The sequence below is a fragment of the Prosopis cineraria genome, unplaced genomic scaffold (assembly GCF_029017545.1).
Source record: "Prosopis cineraria cultivar Desert tree isolate PC_DT_omini unplaced genomic scaffold, ASM2901754v1 PC382, whole genome shotgun sequence".
NCBI classification, from domain to species: Eukaryota; Viridiplantae; Streptophyta; class Magnoliopsida; order Fabales; family Fabaceae; genus Prosopis; species Prosopis cineraria.
The window spans coordinates 15,272-37,302 of NW_026555709.1; the positions used below are offsets into that span (position 1 = coordinate 15,272).

The 22,031-nt window shown below is 36.5% G+C and overlaps 1 pseudogene; it reads left to right on the plus strand.

Annotated features, from left to right (window-relative positions):
- The window catches only part of LOC129296675 (calcium-transporting ATPase 10, plasma membrane-type-like), a 41,123-nt pseudogene that overhangs the window by 4,115 nt on the left and 14,977 nt on the right, over positions 1-22,031 (plus strand).

Genomic DNA, 22,031 nt, shown 5'->3' on the forward strand with positions numbered 1-22,031 from the left:
TTCACAAATAGGGTATCATTTGCTTGACATTGAGCATATCATTGTTTCTTTATTGCTCGATTGAACTTGTCAAACCAAGCCCTTGGAGACTGTTTTAATCCATAGAGAGGTTTGAAAAGTTGGCAAATGATGTGACCGTGAGATATGGTCAAACTTATAAGAGGAGATCAAGGGGGCAGTTGGGTGTAGAAAGGAAATACCCATTGGGTCAAGATTAATATCTTGGGGGTCCAGAAAAGAAGGATTAAGTCATGATGTTTTGGTAGGGTGGCTTAGATTTAGTCTCGATATTGAAGTCACCTTTTTGCTTGCTTTATTTTGTTGTATTATTTTTTATTGGCACTCAAGGATGTTTTTGTGAAGTGAGACAGAAGTGAGGAGAGTGCTGGTCTCCCAAACACTAGTGAGGGGCCTTGTTCTTGTTGCTGTGTTCTTTCATTTGGCTTGTAATTTTCAGTTATAGGGAATAGGGTTTTGGCTAGAATCAGTGAGTTTCTCTTTTGTAACACTGATTCAGTTCATATGCATTAATATCAAAACCTCAGAATTTCCTTCATTTATTTCTCTTTGCATTAAAAGCTTTGTTCTATTAGTTATTATAAAGCAGAGCTCTATCAGCAAACTTTATTTGAGTTTCTTGCGTTCCTCAAGCCTAGAGGTACCTCCATTTATACTTCTTCTTTGAGATCACCATTTAGGAAAGCATTTTTAATGTTCAATTAATGTAATGGCTAATCCAAATTTGCAGCAATAGATAACAAAACATTAATAGTGTTAAGTGTAGCGTCTGGAGTAAAGTTTTCATGGTAATCAATGCTATAGGTTTGCGTGAACCCTTGAGCAACTAGTCGAGCCTTGTATTTATTAATCGTTCTATTTGGGTTATACTTGATTGTGAAAACCCACTAGTTGCTCACAATTGATTTTCTCTTAGGTAGCTCAGTAAGCTTTCAAGTTTTGTTCTCGTGAAGAGCTTGTAGTTCCTCATCAATAACTTTCCTCCATTTTGGATTTGCTACAGCTTCATCATAACTATTGGGTATCTTGACCTTCTCAACATTAGCGACAAAGGTTCTTAGATGAGGAGACAACTTCGTACATGAAACATATTTGCCGATGGGATGTTGAGTGCAACTCCTTTTCCCTTTTCTTGAGGCAATCGGCCTGTGTAAATCTTCAAGACTTGGTTCCGGTGCAAACTCTTGACTTTGCCTTGTAGCAATGGACTCATACCCACCATGTTGCTATTCAGATGCATTTAAAGGTTCTTCCACCATAGTCTCAGCTGAATTTGTTTCAGAAAGAAGGTTCAAAAATGGATTAATATCTTGGAATTTGGACCTAGTGGATGAAGATTCAATGCTGGTGGGTAGTGAGTGAGAATTTTTTGGGCTGTTTTCAGATTTAGAAGGTGAAGTGGAAGGGAAAAATAAGTTTGATTGAGGATGGGGTAATGAAGTATGTGACTCATGCTGGTCAAAATTAGTGAAATAATCTTTGCTCGGTTTCACTAATGATCCATTCATACTTAGATATCTCAGAAGTCATCTTCCCCTGAATGGGGGATTTGGAAAAAATGGTTGATTTTCAATAAATTTGACATTCATAGTCACATAAACCTTGTTATTGGAAGGAGAAAAGCATTTGTTGCCTTTTTGGGATGAATAATATCCTAGAAAAATGCAGTTTAAAGCACGGGAATTAAGTTTTCCTTCTCCTTCATTGTGAACAAAAGCGGTTGCAGCTAGAGCAATGGAAGAAATTAAAGGAGAATTAGGAAAATTTTCAAGAAATTTTTGAAGAGGGGTGGAAAAACTTAAAGTTTTGGAAGGCATGCGGTTTATTAAATTTGCAGTGGTAAGAACAGCGTCCCCCCAAAATCTATTGGGCATGTTGTTGTGCACTCATAGTGCATGAGCAACTTCGAGAAGGTGCCTATTTTTCCTTTTAGAAATACCATTTTGTTGTGGAGAATATGCACAAGATGTTTGGTGATGTAAACCATGTAAGTTACTAAATTCTATAAATCGAGAATTAAGAATCTGAATTTTAGTGTGAAATTGAGTTTGTACAAACATGTAGAAAATTTAGAACATGGAGAAGACTTCGGACCTATTCCTTGTAAAAAAGATCCAAGTTAACTGAGTTTGATCATCAAGAATTGAAACAAACCCGCGAGCATTAATTAGTTGCAATTTCAATTTTAGATGGACCTATACATCACTATGAATAAGAGTAAATGGCTTAGTGGGATTGTAAGAATGACTATGATAAGAATTGTGAGTTTCTTTGGCAAAGTGGTAGGTTTCACAATGGAAATTAGCAATAGTTTTATTACTAATATTGGGAAAGAAAGCTTGCAAGTAGCTAAGACTAGGGTGGCCTACTAGAATGTCACAATTGAACATCATCCATAGACATAGAAGTAAAGACACAAGATATACGTGCTTTTGGTAGGGTTCCTTGAAGATAATAGAGTCCATGCCACTCCTTAGCATTGCCAATCATCCCCCCAAAGCCAGATCATGAAAATCACACCCAGATTTGTCAAAAACAAGACAATTAAGCTAATACACGATTCTACACATAGATAGTAAGCTGCACTTAGTTTTTGGAACATAGAAAACTTTTCTTAATATTATGTTTGCGGAAATGATTGCTATGCCCATTCTCGTAACCTTAGCAAACTGCTTATTAGCTACCTCCACCACATCATGTTCTCTGAATTCAGTAAATTCAGAAAAAAGCTCCCTATAACTTGTAATGTGGTTTGTATCCCCAGAGCTTACTATCTAGATATTTTTAGAAAAAGAAGCACTATTGAGTGCTTGAGTAAGGGCAGTACCTACTCGTGCTAGAGTAACAGAAGGGATATGTGTCTCATCGAAAGCAGGAGCAAGTTGATTACCATGTTTGTCTTAGATTTTCAAAGCACCAAGAGCTCCTTTGTTCTTAAAGACCCATTCTTTGGTATGGTTGGTCCTACCATCATGCTTTTATTATCGCTTCTTGGTTTCTGTTTGTTGTTGGGGGGCTTATCGTGTAATTTCCAACAAACTTCCTAAGTGTGACCTTTTTTATTGTAATGATCACACCAATGACCAGCTTTATTCCCTTTAGAATCTTCTTGTGTTCCATGAACAGCCAAGGCTGAGACTTCTGGAGAGGGAGAAATAGAGATAGAAGACGACCTTGTTGGAGATTTAGTGTGTACCTTCTGACTTTCTTCACATTTCATCATGTTGAAGGCTTCTTCCAGTGTCGGCAGTGGTTTAACACTTATAATTCAGCCGCGAGCATCTTCAAATGAGTTTTTAAGACCCAAAGAAACTCATAACAGTTTTCTCGATCAACTAGTTACTTGTAGTATAACTTATGTTTAGTGTACGACCATGTATGAACCTTGTATAGATCGATTTGCTGCCATAAACGTTTCAGTGTACTAAAAAATTGAGTAACAATGAAATCACCTTGAACTGGTGGTCGTAGTTGATGCTTAACTTGAAATGTAGCTGCTGTTTCTCCTTCAAAGAGTAGGTTGTCTTGGCCGAGTCCCATATCTCCTTAGCAGAGGTGGAGAGAACATAATTTTGACTAATTTTTAGCATTGTTGCTTGAATCAATTGGGCTATCACTAGATTATTTTCTACACACCATTTGTCATGTGGGGTCGGTAGGATTCGGTGGTGGAGGAACCCACGTCAGGTAACATTCCTCTTGTTGACTATGTATGATCACTAGCATACTACGAGACCACTGGAGATAGTTGTGTTCAGTGAGACTGCGCTGGGTGAGGTGTAGGGCAGAGTTGGACGAGCCTATCGCAGTAGATGATAGACCATCCCCCACCTTTCAAGTTCGATTGTAGAGAAGACAAGCCTCCGCTAGCCAAAGGAAAATTAGGTGGACCCATGTCAGAAAACCCAGCGCTGAGCAATAGTCCATTACGCCACCTATAGCTCTGATACCATGCTATTATTTGTGTAAGATTGCTTCGTATTATTCACTGAAAAATAGAGTACATATATAGATGCAAGAGGGAGGATCGAATCTAATCGTATCAGGCAAACAATCCTAAAACAGGACAATCCGATATATTTGTGGATATAAAAGTAAATAGAAAATATCCTAATAATCAGGTTATATTAGGTAACTTAGGTCTGACTCTTCTAATGGGTTCAAGAGATAGCAAGCCCACTTCCAACAATAATGAATGAAATCAGAATCTAATCTGATTTAGTATCTGATTCAAATTTTAAATTAGATTCAAATCCCCTATGTCTTGAAATAATAACAACACAATTTAAAGGTAATTAAATGGGTATTAATTAGATAATGCTTGATGAGTAAGCTTATTCATTGGGCCCAGGCTCAAAGCCTTCTAATAGAATACATGGAAAAAATTTTAGTGGAAGACTTCGGCACCTATTGTACTCTTGAAAGAGGAGCGATAAAGGGACAGGAAAAATGTTTTGTAATTTCTTTTAGTCCTTGCCTTAGATACTTAATAGTGTATACATATTTTTTCTGTATTTTTCTGAAGTAGGGATACAGGTGTCATATCACACGATCCATTCCTTTCCACGGGACGAAACATGCCCAATACTTTGTAACAAGAAACTCAGTAGTGAGTAGTCAATACTACTACAGTAAAAAAAAAAGCTTTTCTTTTAAGCCCTACTTGAGGCTAACACTTGTAGAATTTCCTTGATCATGAAGTAGGAGTAAAGTAACTGTTGAGATCAACGGCTATTCACCTCTGGCCTTTTGCTTTGCTTTGTTAAGGCACTATTTTGGGTTCGTCTTTAAGATAATATTTCTCAATGACTAGGCAGTGATTTCTTTTCTTTATACCTGTCAGCAAGCTGCGCTTGTGCTTAATGCTTCTCGTCGATTCCGTTACACTTTGGACCTGAAAAAAGAAGAAGAGAAGCTGCAAACATTGAGGAAGATTAGGGCACATGCGCAAGCCATTAGGGTATGGTTACTGTGACTGAACTTTCTTGATCATTGCTTGTGACTTATATGCAGTGTACTAATTATTCATTTTGTCCTACTAGGCTGCATATCTTTTCAAAAAAGCTGCTGTACCGACTGTGATTGGTGAGTTAATTTTTCTCACTATTTTTTGTTTGTTTGTATTAGTATGTCTTTTTAAATTATGATTTACTGTGTTTTTCTCACATTTTAGAAGTGCATTTGCTGTAACTAATGCTTAGGCAGTCACTGGAATTTTGTCTTGTTTTTACTTTTTGGAATATGACTTGACATTTTTCACTGCTTATGAGTCCAGTACATGGTCTAGGCTATTCTTTAGCAGTTGATGAATAAGATTAGCAGCATGATTGTTTGATGCTCATCAACATTGATCAATATCATCAATATCAATATAAAATATAAATTCTATAACAAAGCTGCATTATTTACATGCCATGATATACAGTTGATTCTTTAGATTCCGTGCAATAAATGAGTGGCCCGCTTAGTTGACATTAATGTAATAGACCTTCTCTAGTATGATTTTATTTATTTAATTTGCATCTATGATGTTAAATCACCACCTTTTTTTTTTTACCTTTCCTTTTAATTTTTTTCCCCTGATTTTCCTTTTAGTTGAAATGTGCGTTTTAGAAAATTGGTTGCTTAGTAATGCCTGTAGTTGATCATTTACCAATGGTCCACATATCACATTTAACTGTTCATTTATTAGAATATCCTCTGAATTTTAACCATTGTGGAGTTAGTCGTTAATAGAGCTCAGTGGCATTGTTTATCAATGTATGTCACCTCATTTAATGGGTTGAGGCTGTTTGTTATCGTCTTCCATTTCCCCCTTATGTTAAACTTTTGCAGTCTTTTGATCATCTGATTGTAGCTTATCTATTCTCAAATCTTTTTCTTGAAATAAATTTAATTAGAAGACTTCTATGGCATGGATAAACAATACCTCTATTCTCAAATCATTTTTTTACTTTTGAGCATCTACTGTTCATAAGGATAGTTTTGGAGTAGTTAGATGATAGATTTATGATAAAATATGACACATGGTGGACAAGGTATCTGTTGCAATCTTGTATTCATAAGCTGTTTACAGGTTGTATTCAATTTCCATCGAAGCAAACTTGTTTGACAGGCCTTGTTTTTTGCTTGCTTCTGGTTTATATATATGTGTGTGTGTGTGTGTGTGTGTATGTATATATTTTTCCATTGTTGATGATTAGTGCCTTCAAGTTTCAGGGACTCTGGCACCACCTCCAGCTACTCCTGGTGACTTTCCAATTGAACAAGAGCGGCTTGCTTCAATTTCAAGGGATCATAACAGTGAGGTCCTGCAGCAATATGGAGGGGTAAATTTTCAGTGAAAATTCTAAACTTGGTAATGGTACTGATAATAGTCAAATATGCTAGTGCTTAAATTGAGCTATTTTATCAGGTTAGAGGGCTTGCAGAGTTGTTGAAAACAAATTTAGAGAAGGGGATTCATGGTGATGATTGTGACTTGATGAAACGGAAGACTGCCTATGGGTCGAACACTTATCCTCGGAAGAAGCCCAGGAGTTTTTTTGGCAAGTTTTGCTACAAGTTCATTGCAGTTGTTGGCTTCTCTTTCTTGTATACTATCTCTTCATTGGTGGCTCTTGTATTGATCTCTCTTTGTGTGTTTTGTTTGTTACTTTCCATAGATGTTTGTGTGGGATGCTTGCAAGGATCTGACCCTGGTCATATTAATGGTTGCGGCGGTGGCTTCATTGGCATTAGGAATAAAATCTGAGGTGAGATTGGCTTAGTTAGAATGTAATTCTTTGTGCTTATGCTTTAGAAAAATGCAGGACATATTGTTATTAGAAAATCTCTATGTTTAATAGAGATTACAGACCTGCCTCATCCTTTTGCACAATTATACATCTGCAAACTTTGTCACGAGCTTTTTTTCTTTTCTTTGTTATATAATCACTCATGTGGAGGCTTAAAGGAAAATTTGGGTTGCATGCTTGCTGCTGTTGATCTTTTCCTCAATCCTTATAGGGAGTAAAGTGGGTAGAGGCGGGAATAGGGGTCTACACCCTGCCTATTTCGGCCCTAGCTTAGCCTATTTACTAAATAGATTTAGGCCAGGTTCAGGCCTTCAATTAGGCTTGTTTAGTTGAATAGGCTAAGCTTAGTTTTTTAAGGCCTAGCCTATGTGCCCAATGGGCCGGCTTATTTACACACTCGTATATTATGTAATATATTATACACATTAGTTTCACAATTTGATTTTAATAAATCTTTTTTTTTATTTTTAGTTATGTTTTCAATCTGATTGGTCATATATATTGATTTTAATGTATTACTTTATTATTGTATTGTATTGTAGTGGGTAAGTGTTTTAATTTGTGAGTGAGAGTCGACTGAAAATACTTTCTTGTATTTCACTGAACATGAATAAGAGATTACAATATATACAAGGTGTTAGGCTAATCTAATCCCTGATTTCTAGCCTACAAGAAGGGAAGGAATAATCAAAATCAATTTTAACAGTCAGAAGCGAAGGAGAAGGGATTACAAGAAAAAACAAATTAAGCCTATTTACTATTTACACAATTTATGGGATTTCCTCACTCCCTTTTAAGTTGGACTATATATATCAATCATTTTTAACTTGCCAACAAACTTCTCAAACATCTCTTCATTTAAGCCTTTGGTAAAGATATTTGCGGTTTGATTCCATGAGGGCACATGTATGAGTGACACAAGATCTCCTTCAATTTTTTCTTTAATAAAGTGTCTATCAACCTCAACATGCTTGGTTTTGTCATGATGAACCGGATTATGTGAAATGTCTACAGCAGCTTTGCTATCAGTGTACAGCTTCATTGGAAGTTCTAACTCAATCCTCAATTCTTCTAATACCTGTTTTACCCATATTACTTCATATTACCATGAGCTATTGCCTGAAATTCTGCTTTCGTACTACTCCTTGCAACTACATTCTGCTTCTTACTCCTCCATGTCACTATGTTTCCTCACACATACGTGCAATATCCTGATGCTGATCTTCTATCATTATGGGCAACCGCCCAGTCTGCATCTGTAAATATTTCTATACTTTTGTGCTCTGTCTTTTGGTATGATATTCCTTTTCTAGGTGTGCCCTTCAAGTATTGTATAATCTTGTAAATTGCTTTTAGATGTTTCTCTTTAGGAGTATGAGAATTTTGGCTTGCTACACTTACTGCAAATGCAATGTTTGGTCTAGTATGGGAAAGATAGATAAGTTTCCTGACTAGTCTTTGGTATCTTCCTTTGTCAACCTCTTTGCCTTCATTTTCTGCTTCCTCTTCTTCTTCTTCTTCTTCTTCTTCTTCTTCTTTATCATCTTTTTTTATCTTCTTCTTTTTGATGTTACTTCAATGGGTGTGGTGCTAGGCTTGCACCCTAACATTCCTGTCTCTTTTAAGCAGATCGAGAATGTATTTTCTCTGGGATATATAAATCCTTTTTTTGGATCGCACTACTTCCATTACCAAAAAATATTTCATTCCCCTAAGTCTTTGACTTGGAAGGATTTGGCCAATGCCTTTTTAATCTTCTCCATCTCTCCATGGTCATCCCCTGTGAGAATGATATCATCCACATATATGCTTAGAATAGTTTTTTTCTTTCCCTGTGCTTGAAGAACAATGTATGATCACTCTGCCCTTGAGTGAACCCTTCCTTTCTTAGAACTTGTGAAACCTTTCGAACCACACACGAGGTGACTGCTTTAATCCATATGAGGATTTTCTTAATTTACAAACCAGGTTCCTTTTTGAGTAGGGAATCTAGGTGGTGGCGTCATATACACCTTTTCTTTTAAGTCTCCATTTAAGAATGCATTCTTAACATGTAACTGATACAATGGCCAATCAAGGTTTGCAGCAAGGGACATAAGAATTTTTACTGTGTTGAGCTTGGCAACTAGTGCAAATGTCTCCGTATAATCAGTTCCATAAATTTGGGAAAAACTTTTGCCATAAGATGAGCCTTGAATTTTTCAACAGTACCATTTGCTTTGTACTTCACGGTAAACACCCATTTGCAACCTACAACTTTCTTTCCTTGTGGTATCTCAACCTCTTCCCACGTACCATTTAGCTTGAGAGCATTCATTTCCTCCATAACAGCCTTTTTCCACTCTAGGGACTGCAGTGCTTCTCTGATACATGTTGTAATCGTAATACTATCCAGATTGGTTGTGAAGGCTTGAAATCAAGGTGAGAGAGTTTTATAAGAGACAAACTTGTCTATTGGGTGTTTAATGCAGCATCTGGGTTTCTTCCGAGGTGCAATGGGGAGATCCAAATCTTCTTCTACTCCTCCTGGCTGATCATGGTCAGTAAAATTTTCTTGAGATTTAGGATTTGTCATAGGTTCAAAATCATGGTCAGCTTCGAGAACTTGAGTCTAGTTCCTTGATGTTTTCCTCCAAACATAGAAACAGTCATAGAATTTATTAGCATTTGTTCTCTCCCCCTTATTAGAAATTCCCTCGGTGTTAGGTACATTATCTAATTCAGGTTTAATTTTTGACTCACAAATTTCAAACGGAAGTTCTAATGGAGGTTCATACTCATAGGGTATTTCTAATTCAGGTAGGAAAGAGGATTTTAAGGTAGGCTCCAATTCACTCACACTCTCCCCCTGAGTTGGAGACTTTGGATAGAGGGATTCATCTTCATAGAAGGTGACATCACAGCTGACAAAGAATTTCTGTGTAATAGGATCATAGCACTTGTACCCTTTTTGGGAAGCAGAATATCCAAGAAAAATACATTTAACTGCACGAGGATCAAGTTTGCTCTTGTGATGAATGTGAACAAAGACAGTGCACCTAAAAACTCGCAGTAGAAGGTTGTTTTCAAGGTGAGGAATAAGATGGGTGATGTGAAGAACTTCAAGTTGGGTTTTAAAAGATAAGATACGGCTAAGCATTCGATTAATGAGATGAGTGGCAGTGAGGATGGCATCACCCCAATAAAATTTGGGTACTTTATGGGTAAGATGAAGGGCTTTGGCGACCTTTAAAATGTGTCAATTTTTTCTTTCAGCTATGCCATTCTGTTGGGGGCTATAAGCACAAGTGCTTTTATGAACAATCTCATGGTGCTGTAAAAAATTGCCCAAACAGTTGTTAATGAACTCAGTACCATTGTCAGTATGTAGAATTTTAATAGAGGTGTGAAACTAGGTTTGAATCATTTTGTAAAAGTTTATGAATACAGAGACAACATTAGTTTTGTCTTTAAGGAGAAAGGTCTAGCAAACACAGGTGTGATCATGGATAAATGTTATAAACCTTTTTTTATGTGTCCTGCTGGCAATTTGGCTGGGTCCCAAAGGTCACTGTGAATAGTAGTTAACGGTTGGGAGGGTTGGTAAATATTGCGAGAAAAAGTGGTTCTGTGGTGCTTTGCAAGTTCACAAACATCACAATAAAACTTGGAAATATTTTTATTAGAATTAAGAGAAGGAAACATTTGACTCAAATACTGAAAATTGGGATGACTAAGATGTTGGTGCCATAACAAAATATCACTATCCCTAGGAAAGGAAACTTTATTGCAGACACTACCATACTCTTTAAAGGATGCATTAAGGTAATAAAGACCATCAATTCTCTAGCATTGCCAATCATCGTCCCCGTTGACATTTCCTGAAACATACAATAGTTGGGATAAGAGTTAGCATGATAGTGTTTATTCTTGGTCAATTTATGCACAGATAATAGATTATACTTCAATTTTGGAACATGAAGAACAGAGTAAAGAACCAGCTTATCGGATACTTTTATGTCTCCAATACCAACAACTGGAGATACTGTAGCATCAGCAATTTTAACCTTAAGGGAGCCATCACATGGAGTATATGTGGAGAATAGTTCTTGATTATCCGTTATGTGATCAGAAGCACCTGAGTCAACAATCCAGGAATTTCCAATACACAAATGTTGAATGACATCAAAAGGCTTGTAAGAAATTACCTTTGTGAACCACCATAGCTGTTGGCTGTTTTGTGCTAGGTATCTGGAGGGTATTTAGAAATTCCATAAATTTGGAAAACTGTTCAGGAGGGAATTGTTGATTGGCTGGATATACATGAGATGTCGTGGGCCTATCATCACTCTTTTCTGTGCCAGCATGATAACCACGACCCTAGTTTCTTTGGTTTCCAGTTTGGGGCTTTGTCATAAATATCCCAACAGGTATCTTTAGTGTGACTTGTCTTTTTATAGTGTTCATAGGTGGGTCTATTCTTTTGGCCTCTTAGATCTGCATTTCTAGTGACAAGTGCTGATGGTTTAGGTGCAGTAGTAGTCCCCCTGGCATTAGATTTTAGCATAACACCTCGATATGCATCTTCACATCTTACTTCAGCAAATGCTTCATGAATAGATGGTAGTGGCACAAGACTCATGATCTTCCCCCTGATAGCATCAAGTTCTGGATTGAGTCTTGCTAGGAACTCAAATAATCTTTCTTTGCCAACACGTTTTTTAAACTGGGCAGCATCCTCAGGACACTTCCAGACATCTTCATTATTTAGATCCAATTCCTGCCAAAGAGCAGTCATTTGAAGAAAGTAATCATTAAGGTTACGAGAATCCTGATTCATGTGCCACAATTTAGTTCTTATTTCAAGCATTGGAGAAACATTTTCCCCATCGTAATACGCCTCTTGTATAGCCTCCCATATCTCTGTTGCAGTGGGTAGATACATAAAGCTCCTTTTTATGGCTGGAGTCATCACATTAATGAGCCAGGAAGCCACCATAGAGTTTTCATTTTTCTAGAGGCGAAGGGCTTTCGGATTTGAGCCATCTGGAATTACAGACTCGCCATCGAGGAAGCCCAGTTGTCTACGGCCTTCAATAGAGAGCTTCATCGTTTGTGCCTACTCTCGATAATTGTCTTCGATCAATTTTTCAGAGATGATGAGGACGTTTGAACCCTCTAAGCTTGGCATCGATGCGCATGGCCCCCTTTTCTGGCTTGAAATCAAACTGTCGAACCCCCTAGAGTCACTAGCAGAGTGGTTCGTTCCCTCTTTCTGATTGGGAATCATGCCATCGGAGTCTCTTGAGTTAGTCACAGATCATGTCTTGGTGTCGCATATTGCTCCAGTCGTCTCCATCTTTGTTTCTGAATCAAATAAGCTTTCGATCTCTCCCTCAAGCTCTGATACCATGTGAGTGAGAGTTGATTGAAAATACTTTATTGTATTTCACCGAACATGAACAAGAGATTATACTATATACAAATTGTCAGGCTAATCTAATCCCAAATTTCTAGCCTACGAGAAGGGAAGGAATAAATCAAAATCAATTCTAACGGTCAGAAGCAAAGGAGAAGGGATTACAATAAAAAACAAATCAAGCCTATTTACTATTTACACAATTAATCGGATTTCCACATAATTATTATATATTGTAATTGATAAATTAGGTTATATATTTATACTAATAGTTCTAAAGAATATTTGAGACATTTAAAACTAAAATGCAAGCTTATTTAAAAGGCTTACTTTTAAGTAGGCTTTTAAATGGGCTTTCAAGTTATGTCAAGCTTGAGCCGTGAGAAATGCCTTGTACAGGTTTCAGGTCAGGTTCAAGTCTTTGACTTGCCACATAGGCTCAGGCTTATTTGGCCAAAGTCTAGTTCAACCCAGCCTATTTCTTTCCCTAAAAATGGGTCATATGAAAGCTAGAAGGGGAAACGAGGTTTATGATCTTGGCGTGTCTGTTGGTACGGATTTGCATATCTTTTGCTGTACATCTCTATAAAAAGAAAAGAAAAAAGGAAAAAAAAAAGTCAACCAACCCGCAGATGATAAAGAAATATGGTCAGATGGATATTTTTAATGAAAGAGCAAAAAACTTGATATTTCCAATATTGATGATCACATAAAATAAAAACTTATCCCTCCAAACTACGTAAAACCAAAAAAAAAAAATTGATCTTTTTAATCAAAAGTTCAAATCTCTCAATTCTAGTCCCATTTTTACTCACGCCAATGTTTACTTTGATCTGAAGCCATTCATATAGTTATATGAATTCTTTTCATTCAGAAGAAAGGATATGTCGATTTTTGAGATTTGGGGCCTATTTATGGGCTTAGGGCTGTTGAGAATAAGTTCTGTGTCTTGCATTTTCTTGCAAATGTTCCTAGAACTAGAATAAAGTTGAACTAAAGTTTCGAAAGCTTGTGAGTTGTAAGTATATGCAAGTGATGCAAATAGCTGAGTTTCAGTGATGGTGAGTCTTTTTTTTAAATCTGAGTTTGGCAATATACAAGGCAACAACAAGCCTGCCTTCTAGCTCTTAGGTTTTAACCCTAGAAAATAAAATATCAAGAGATATTGTATATCTAATGATCTAATCTTGTCTGCACAGATTTAAATAAATATGATGGCTAATAAGATACCATGAATAATAAAAACTAGCAATAAACAGCATAATAATTAAAAATCACATGCTCTAGTTTGGTGGTGCTGAACTCAAAACGTCATGTGCTTTTCAACAGTATGGCATAATCTTCACTGTATTCCTTAGGTCCTTGTGCTGTTTTTCTTAGCCTTGCTAAGCCTTTTTTATTTTTGGTTTTTCTCTTCAAAATCTTCAAATATGTCTTGAGGTAATAATAAGAATTAGGCTTTTTCAACCTCGTTATTTTCCTATTTCAGGGTATCAAGGAGGGATGGTATGATGGGGGGAGCATTGCATTTGCAGTTATTCTTGTTATTGTGGTCACAGGTGTATACTTTAGTTGTTTTTATCTTATTTAGTTATTTTCTATTTCAAATTTTCTTGTGTACTTTTTTTGGTGGAGATTTACATTTTGACCTGGTTTGTTTTTCCTTATGGATGGCATCATAACAGTCGTTGTCGTCTTTCCATATGAGGAATATCTGACTATTTCTCTTCTTCCTTCGTAGCTATAAGTGATTATAAGCAGTCACTTCAGTTTCGTGATTTAAATGAGGAGAAGAGAAATATACATCTAGAGGTCTGTTTTTGCTTTCATCTTTGTTTTTTTTTTTTTTCTGGTGGGACTTAAACCTACTATTTTATTGCCTTTTCTCATTTTTGGCCAGTTTTTTTTGTCTTACATTCAAAGTTGGCCACAATTAGGTTATAAGAAATGGCAGAAGAGTTGAGATCTCAATCTATGATATTGTTGTTGGTGATGTTGTACCTCTGAATATTGGTGACCAGGTTCTTGAGCATGCCTTCAATAATTTTAATGTTCTCACTTGTAGATTTTTCCTAATTGTTATTGAGTTCTTTACTTCTTTGTCCTAGGTCCCTGCTGATGGAATTTTGATCATTGGTCACTGTCTTGCAATTGATGAATCAAGTATGACTGGCGAGAGCAAGATTGTACGTGACTGTTTACTTCTCGTGGGGATTGAGCGTCTTGTTATTTTTAAATTTTCCGTAACATGTTTTCATTTCTCAGGTTCACAAGGACTCAAGGAACCCCTTTTTGATGTCTGGATGTAAAGTTGCAGATGGCAGTGGCACTATGCTTGTGAGTGTTGACTCACCTCTTTCTCTTTATATGTTTGTAATAATGCACTATATTTTACTTACTAGTACAAGCCTTCCCAAAGGACTGTCTAAGCAGTTAGTAACATGTTTAGCAATTAGCAGTCGCAATGATAGCAGTCATGGGCAACATTTACCCTAATGGCACCAGGACTGGTGCAGCTATCAGGGAGATTATTTTGTAATCGACTAGATATTTAATTTATGTTGTTTAGACATATGGTATTTTTAATAGATGTTTATCAATTGAGGGTGATTCTGAGTGTTTGATAGTCTGAAAGGGATTTATACTCTTGGTTTGATTTTTATCACATCAACTTTGTCGATGAATGATTTAAAAGATTTTGTAGCATATGAAGAGAGATCATATTGAGTGATGGATTCTGTCCTTGATATGACAAATAAATATATTAAATTTGTAATATTTGCCTGTCTTTGTTTTACTCTGTTAAGAGTCAGACCCCATCCTTTTTCTTCTTAAGTTTTGTTTGGTTCAATTTTATGGCCAGGTTACTGGTGTTGGTATTAATACTGAGTGGGGGCTTTTAATGGCTAGTATATCGGAAGACACTGGTGAAGAAACACCCTTGCAGGTCCTCTATCTACCTGGGGTCTCTAACTAAGCTTTTCTATATACATAGTGTGCTCACTCATTGAGTTTTGATATAGGTACGCTTAAATGGTGTTGCCACCTTCATTGGAATCGTTGGACTGACTGTGGCTGCTGTTGTCCTGGTTGTGCTGCTTGTCAGGTAATTTAGCTGTTGAATACTGGTGTCACGAACTTTTTGTTATTTAGTATTCAGTAATAGTGTTTATTATCTGAAATGCTTTAATTTGTGATCAGATATTTTACTGGGCATACCGAAAACTCAGATGGAAGCTCACAGTTTAAGGCAGGCCATACGAAACTTGGTACTGCTATTAATGGAGCAATTAAGATAGTCACAGTTGCCGTATGTATATTTATTCCTAATGGGTTTTCATATTTATGAGGAATATACAATTGTTTGCATTCATTGTCATATACAGTTGTGGGGTTTCAAATGAGTAGTTATATAGTGATACTGACCCATATTTGAATCTGTAGGTCACCATTGTAGTGGTTGCAGTACCTGAAGGGCTTCCTTTAGCAGTTACCTTAACGTAAGCAGGACAGTGTTGATTAGAATTGTAAATTTTATTTGGTTTTTTGATTTGTTGCAAGGTTTCCAGAGTTCACTTCATTCTACTCATTTGTGGTGATAGTTATTGTGATTCCATCTTGCATAAAAAAATATTTGACCTTAAAAGTGGTCATACTTTCAATAGAGCCCCATGTTTTACAGTCCTATGTGCTTTTTATGCAGCTTCGTGTTTTTCTTATTTATTTATGCTTTTAGCATTATCTATACAACTGTAACAAGAGGAATTCTCATCCCACTAACTGTAGCCAGCTACATAGCTTGCATGACACCATCATGTTCTAGCTTTATCTATGCTGATATTAATATTTTTATATGCTCTTATTCCAGTGCTATACTATATAGTTTGTAAGCTTAATTTTTTGAATTTCATTTTGCTAACATTGTTCTTCAACTATATAATAGACTTGCCTACTCGATGAGGAAAATGATGGCAGATAAAGCTTTGGTATGCCAATTGATGCTTTTATTTTTATTGAATTTTCGTATATCAAAATGATGTATCACCTTGATGTAGCTGAATGAATGACAGGTGAGGAGGCTTTCAGCCTGTGAGACAATGGGTTCTGCCACAACCATTTGCAGTGATAAAACTGGAACGTTGACTTTGAATCAGGTTAGTTGTAATGCGGCATACTGTGGCTCAGCCTTTTGACTTCTGAGATAATTATGCGTTCAAAATTTTGATTGATCTTACTATCTGGTGAGGACTATGGAGATGAATTAATTGCAAGTATGTACTGTTTAACATGGGGAACGTTGTTTTTGACGAAGGGTGTGTCTGTTGGCCTTGGTTATTGAAGATAGTAGTGTGTCCAACAGTTTCTATTTTTTCTCTATGAATTTAATAATATCATTTATTGACAGATGACTGTGACAGAAGTTTACGTTGGGGGGAAGAAGACTGATCCTCCTGACAACAAATCTGAGCTCTCTGATATGTACTGCTCTTTGCTTGTTGAAGGTGTTGCACTAAACACCAATGGTAGTGTTTATGTTCCTGAGGTATACTAAGAGTGATTTTCCCTATTTTCACAATTATAACATAGTAGCTGAAGGTTTAGTGTTGCAACTGAGTTTTTTGTTCTTTACAGGGTGGTAACAATGTTGAGGTCTCTGGATCACCGACAGAAAAAGCAATTTTGCTCTGGGGAATTCAGGTTTCTTTTGAAGCTTTTAGGCTGAATTATACTTTTGATCCTTATATACTTTCACAAGTTTCAATTTGCTCCCCCTAATTTTATAATAGCCATTGTTGTGCTCCTAAATTTTAAAATAATCCAGTCTTTCCCATTTGTTTTTAATGCGAAATTTTTACAGTATGTTGATTTTAGTCTGAGTTAATGGCATCAATTAAATAAATACTGATACCATGTAAGACAGCAAGTTGTGAGTTTGACATTAAACTTTTATGTTGGATTATAAGATAGAGGAGCAATAGTGGGTCATTTTAAAATATAGGATACGCATCTTGCCAATTTTTTAAACTGGGTGAATCAAATTGAAACTTCTATGAAACCAGAGGGACCTAAACATGCTTTGAAGCAAAAATTGTGAACTTCATTTTTTTTCCTTTGTTGGTGGAATTATCATTAATGTGTTTACAACTTGTTATGATGATTATGTAAATCTCAGCTGGGGATGGATTTTGAGGGTGTCAGATCAGAGTCATCAATTATACATGTCTTTCCATTCAATTCAGAGAAAAAACGTGGGGGAGTTGCTGTGAGGACGGTAATGTGTTTTTTGCTTTTGCTTTATCATTTTGTTTAGATATCATGTTGGGTGATTAAATATGAAGTTTGTACCATGTCATTTACTTAAGGATATATTTTTTGGAGTAATTTGATATTTGAGAGTTGAGATATAATGCATGACACATTGTGTCTAGCATAATTTTTTGGGTATTATTCATAAATGTAGTGTGCTCCTTCCTTGTCTTCTTTCAAGTTCAAATCTGTTTTGGTCCTATACAAGGTAATCAAAGTTGAAAGAAAAGGCGCCCTTAAGACGCCTCTGTTGTAAAATGCCTTAGGCAAGAGGTGCTAGAATTTCGCTCACCTGAAAGAATAAGGATGCTACGATAAAAAAATGTGATATATAGACAAAAAAGTAGTTAAAACACAATTTGAAGTAAACCTTCACATCAATGTTGAAAACTTATGACATGTGAACAAAGACTACATGAATGTAGTAGCCATGTCTATCATAAGCTATTAACGAAAGGCTAAATACACTACTCAAGTTCAAAAAATTGTTTGAAGACATAGAAGAACAATTAAAAAAGCATCTCATATTAGTTAAAGGAAACTCTTAAGAAAATGGCAAATGATAGAGACAACGAACCTGATTGACTGAAGTGTGGAATTGTTTAGGTGAAGAAGGGTGAGATGATTAACTAAGTTATTTAATATGATTTTATGGTCCAAGAAAATGCCTAACGACTGAAGGAGGAGTACATTAATTCCTATTTATAAAAATAAAGGGGATATTCAGAATTGTACTAACTATAGAGAGATTAAACTCATAAGCCACACAATGAAATTGTGGGAGAGAGTAATTGAGCATAGGTTGATATTGGAGACAAGTATTTCTGAGAATCAGTTTGGTTTTATGCCAAGTAGATTGACTACGGAGGCGATTTATCTACTAAAAGGATTAATGAAAAAGTATTGTTGCAAAGATAAAGATTTATTTATGGTTTTTATTGATTTGGAAAAATCTTATGACTGTATATCAAGAGAATTGCTTTGAAAAGCCTTAGAAAAGAAGGGAGTATGGATTGCTTATATTAAAGTTATACAAGATATGTATGAGGGGGTAAAAACTAGTATAAGAACTTTACTGGTCAAACAAAGGACTTTCCTATAAAGATTGGACTACATTAGGGATCATCTTCGAGTCCTTATCTGTTTAACTTAGTTCTAAATGTTTTGATGGAACAAATTCAAGACGAAATTACCAAATGTATGCTCTTCACGAATGATATAGTTCTTATATTAGAGACAAGAGAAGAGATTAATTGTAAATTTGAGTTATGGAGGAGGACATTGGAGTTGCAAGGTTTCCGTCTGAGTAGGAGTAAGACGGAATATTTATATTTATATTTATATTGTAAATTTGGTAAGAGACTAGTCGACAATAATTTGAAAGTGAAATTGGGAGATCAAATTATACTTTGAGTAGAAAAGTTTAGATATTTGGGTGCCATTATTCAAAATGATGGTGAAATTAGTAGGGATATTTCACATAGGATTTAAGTTGTGTGGTTTAATTGGAGAAAAGCTAAAGGAGTTATTTGCGATCGTAAGGTGCTTAATAAACTTAAAGGAAAGTTTTATCGCACTGTTATCAGATTGGCTATGTTATATGGTAATGAATGCTGTGCTCTAACGGGACAACAAGAGTAGAAAGTTGGTGTCGCAGAGATGAGAATGTTACAATGGATGTGATGTGTAGGATAGGAGGAACAAAGAAGAATAGAGAAGGATAGGAAGAGACGAGAGAGATAAGAGAAGAGAGGATTTCTGAATAGTACTCAAGACTTATTATTCAAAGAAAAACATATGGATGAATTACATAGAGTCTGTTTTTATAGGACTCCCTAGGATAGACTAACGGTCTAACGGTAACTAACCGTAGCTGAATGAATTATCCAAATATCCTTTAATTATCTGTTTACACATCAATACCCCCCCTTTCAAGAACCCTTGACCTCAAGGGTTAGAAATAACAAAGCTAGGGTGCTGTTTCTGTAACTGAAACAAAGAAATCCAGCTAGCCTCTTCATCTGGAAGGTTCTTCCATTTCACAGGAACTTCCGTGATAATCCTGCCTTTTCTTCTACCCCTCCGTTCGTTCAATATTTTTTCGGGAATTAAATCTGAAGGAGATTCTGGCCAATCAATAGGGGGATGCCGCTGCTTTACTGAAGGATCAGGGCATAATTTGAGCAATGAGACATGAAAAGTGGAGTGAACCCTTGATTCTGGAGGTAATTCCAGTTTATATGCTACTGGTCCTATCTTTTTACAGATTCTATAGGGCCCAAAATATCTTGGGGCTAATTTCTGAGAGCTTCTTGAGGCTGTAGAAATCTGACGATAAGGCTGTAACTTCTGAAATACCCATTGTCCTATCTCAAACTCTCTATCACTTCTATGCAAATCTGCTTTCTGCTTCATTCTATTCACAGCCCTATTGAGATGATATTTTACTATTGCTATAGTCTCTTCTCTTGCTGAAAAAGTTCTATCAACAGCTTCTACTACCACATCTCTAGGCAAATATGGAATATGCACAGGAGGAACTTGTCCATACAACAGTTCATAAGGAGTAGTTTTTGTGGAAGTGTGATAGGATGTGTTATACCACTACTCTGCTAAAGAAAGCCATTTGTGCCACTCCTTAGGTCTTTCCCAGCACATACACCTTAGATAATTTTCCAAACAACGATTAAGTACCTCTGACTGCCCATCCGTTTGTGGGTGATGTGAGGAGGTCAGTTTCTGCTCCACTGCCAAAACCTTCAAAAATTCCCTCCAAAAATTACTAATAAAGAGGGGATCTCTATAGCTAATAATTTCAACCGGTGACCCATGCAATTTGTACACATGGTCTAAAAATTGCTGTGCCAATGTAGATGCTGTGAAAGGATGAGATAAGGACAGAAAGTGTGCATATTTACTAAAACGATCAATGATTACCCAAATCGTATCTTTCCCATTTGATTTGGGCAACCCTTCTATAAAATCCATGGTCACACTCTCCCAAACTCGACTAGGAATAGGTAAAGGCTGTAGCAATCCGGGATAAGCTACTGATTTAGCCTTACATCTTGCACATGTATCATAGTGCCTTACAAATTCCTTGATGTCATCAAATAATTTTTGCCACCAAAACAACCTTTTGACTCTTTGATAGGTAGCTTGTACCCCTGAATGTCCTCCCTGTGGACTTGCATGAAGCCATTCTAGTATTTTCTGCCTTACGCTAGGAATATTGCCCACCACTAATCTGCCATTCCTTCTTAAATGCTGACCATCCCAAGAATAATTACCTTCTACACCTCCCTTTTGTTGCAAATGAGCTTTTAAAGCCCTCAAATCAACATCCTCATCCCAGCTTTTTTGGATAACCAGAAAAAGGAATTCTGAACAGGTCTGCAGCGATACTTGGAAAAATTCATCTTTTGGCATCCTTGAAAGAGCATCAGCTGCCTTATTGTCGTTGCCCCTTCTATAATGGATCTCATAATCATATCCTATAAGCTTGGTCACCTAATACATTTGAAATGCAGTTTTAAGCTTCTGATCTAACAAGTATTTAAGACTTTGCTGATTAGTTCTAATAATAAACCGCCTTCCTTCCAGATATTGATGCCAATGTTCCACAGCTTGTACTACCCCTAACAACTCCTTCTCATAGATAGAGAGATTCAGATGTCTAGGAGCCAAAGCCTTGCTGAAAAATGCAATAGGTTGACACCTTTGCATCAGAAGAGCACCAATGCCCGAACTACAAGCATCAGTTTCAACCACAAACACTTGCGAAAAATCTGGAAGAGCAAGAACAGGGGCTGCCACCAGTGTTTCTTTCAACTTTCGGAATGTACTAGCAGCCACTTCTGACCACTAAAAGTTATTCTTCTTTAGTAGTTCAGTTAGGGTCTTAGTTAAGGAACCATAACCCCTAATAAACCTTCTGTAATAACCTGCAAGTCCCAAAAATGATCTCAGTTGTTTTACTGTGGTTGGTTCAGGCCAATCCATGACTGCCTTGATCTTCTTAGGGTCTGTTGAGACAACTCCTCCACTTATAATGTGTCCCAAATATTCTACTTGTGTTGCAGCAAACGTACACTTGCTTTCCTTTACAAAAAAAACAATTTTTCCTTAGTATTTCCAGAACTACCTGCAAGTGTCTTGTGTGAGATTCTAAACAGGGACTATAAATCAGAATATCATCAAAGAAAACTATGACAAATTTTCGTAAATACTTCCTGAATATACTATTCATGGCCCCCTGAAAAGTTGCGGGTGCATTAGTGAGCCCAAAAAGCATTACTAACCATTCATAGTGACCCGAATGAGTACGAAAGGCTGTTTTATAGACGTCTGCAGGCTCCATTCGAATCTGATGATAACCCGCTCTTAGATCCAGCTTAGTGAACCATTTAGCAGCCCTTAATTCGTCCAAAAGCTCTTCCACCAGCGGAATAGGGTATTTATTCTTGATCGTCCTCTTATTCAGCTCTCGATAATCAATGCACATGCGCCAT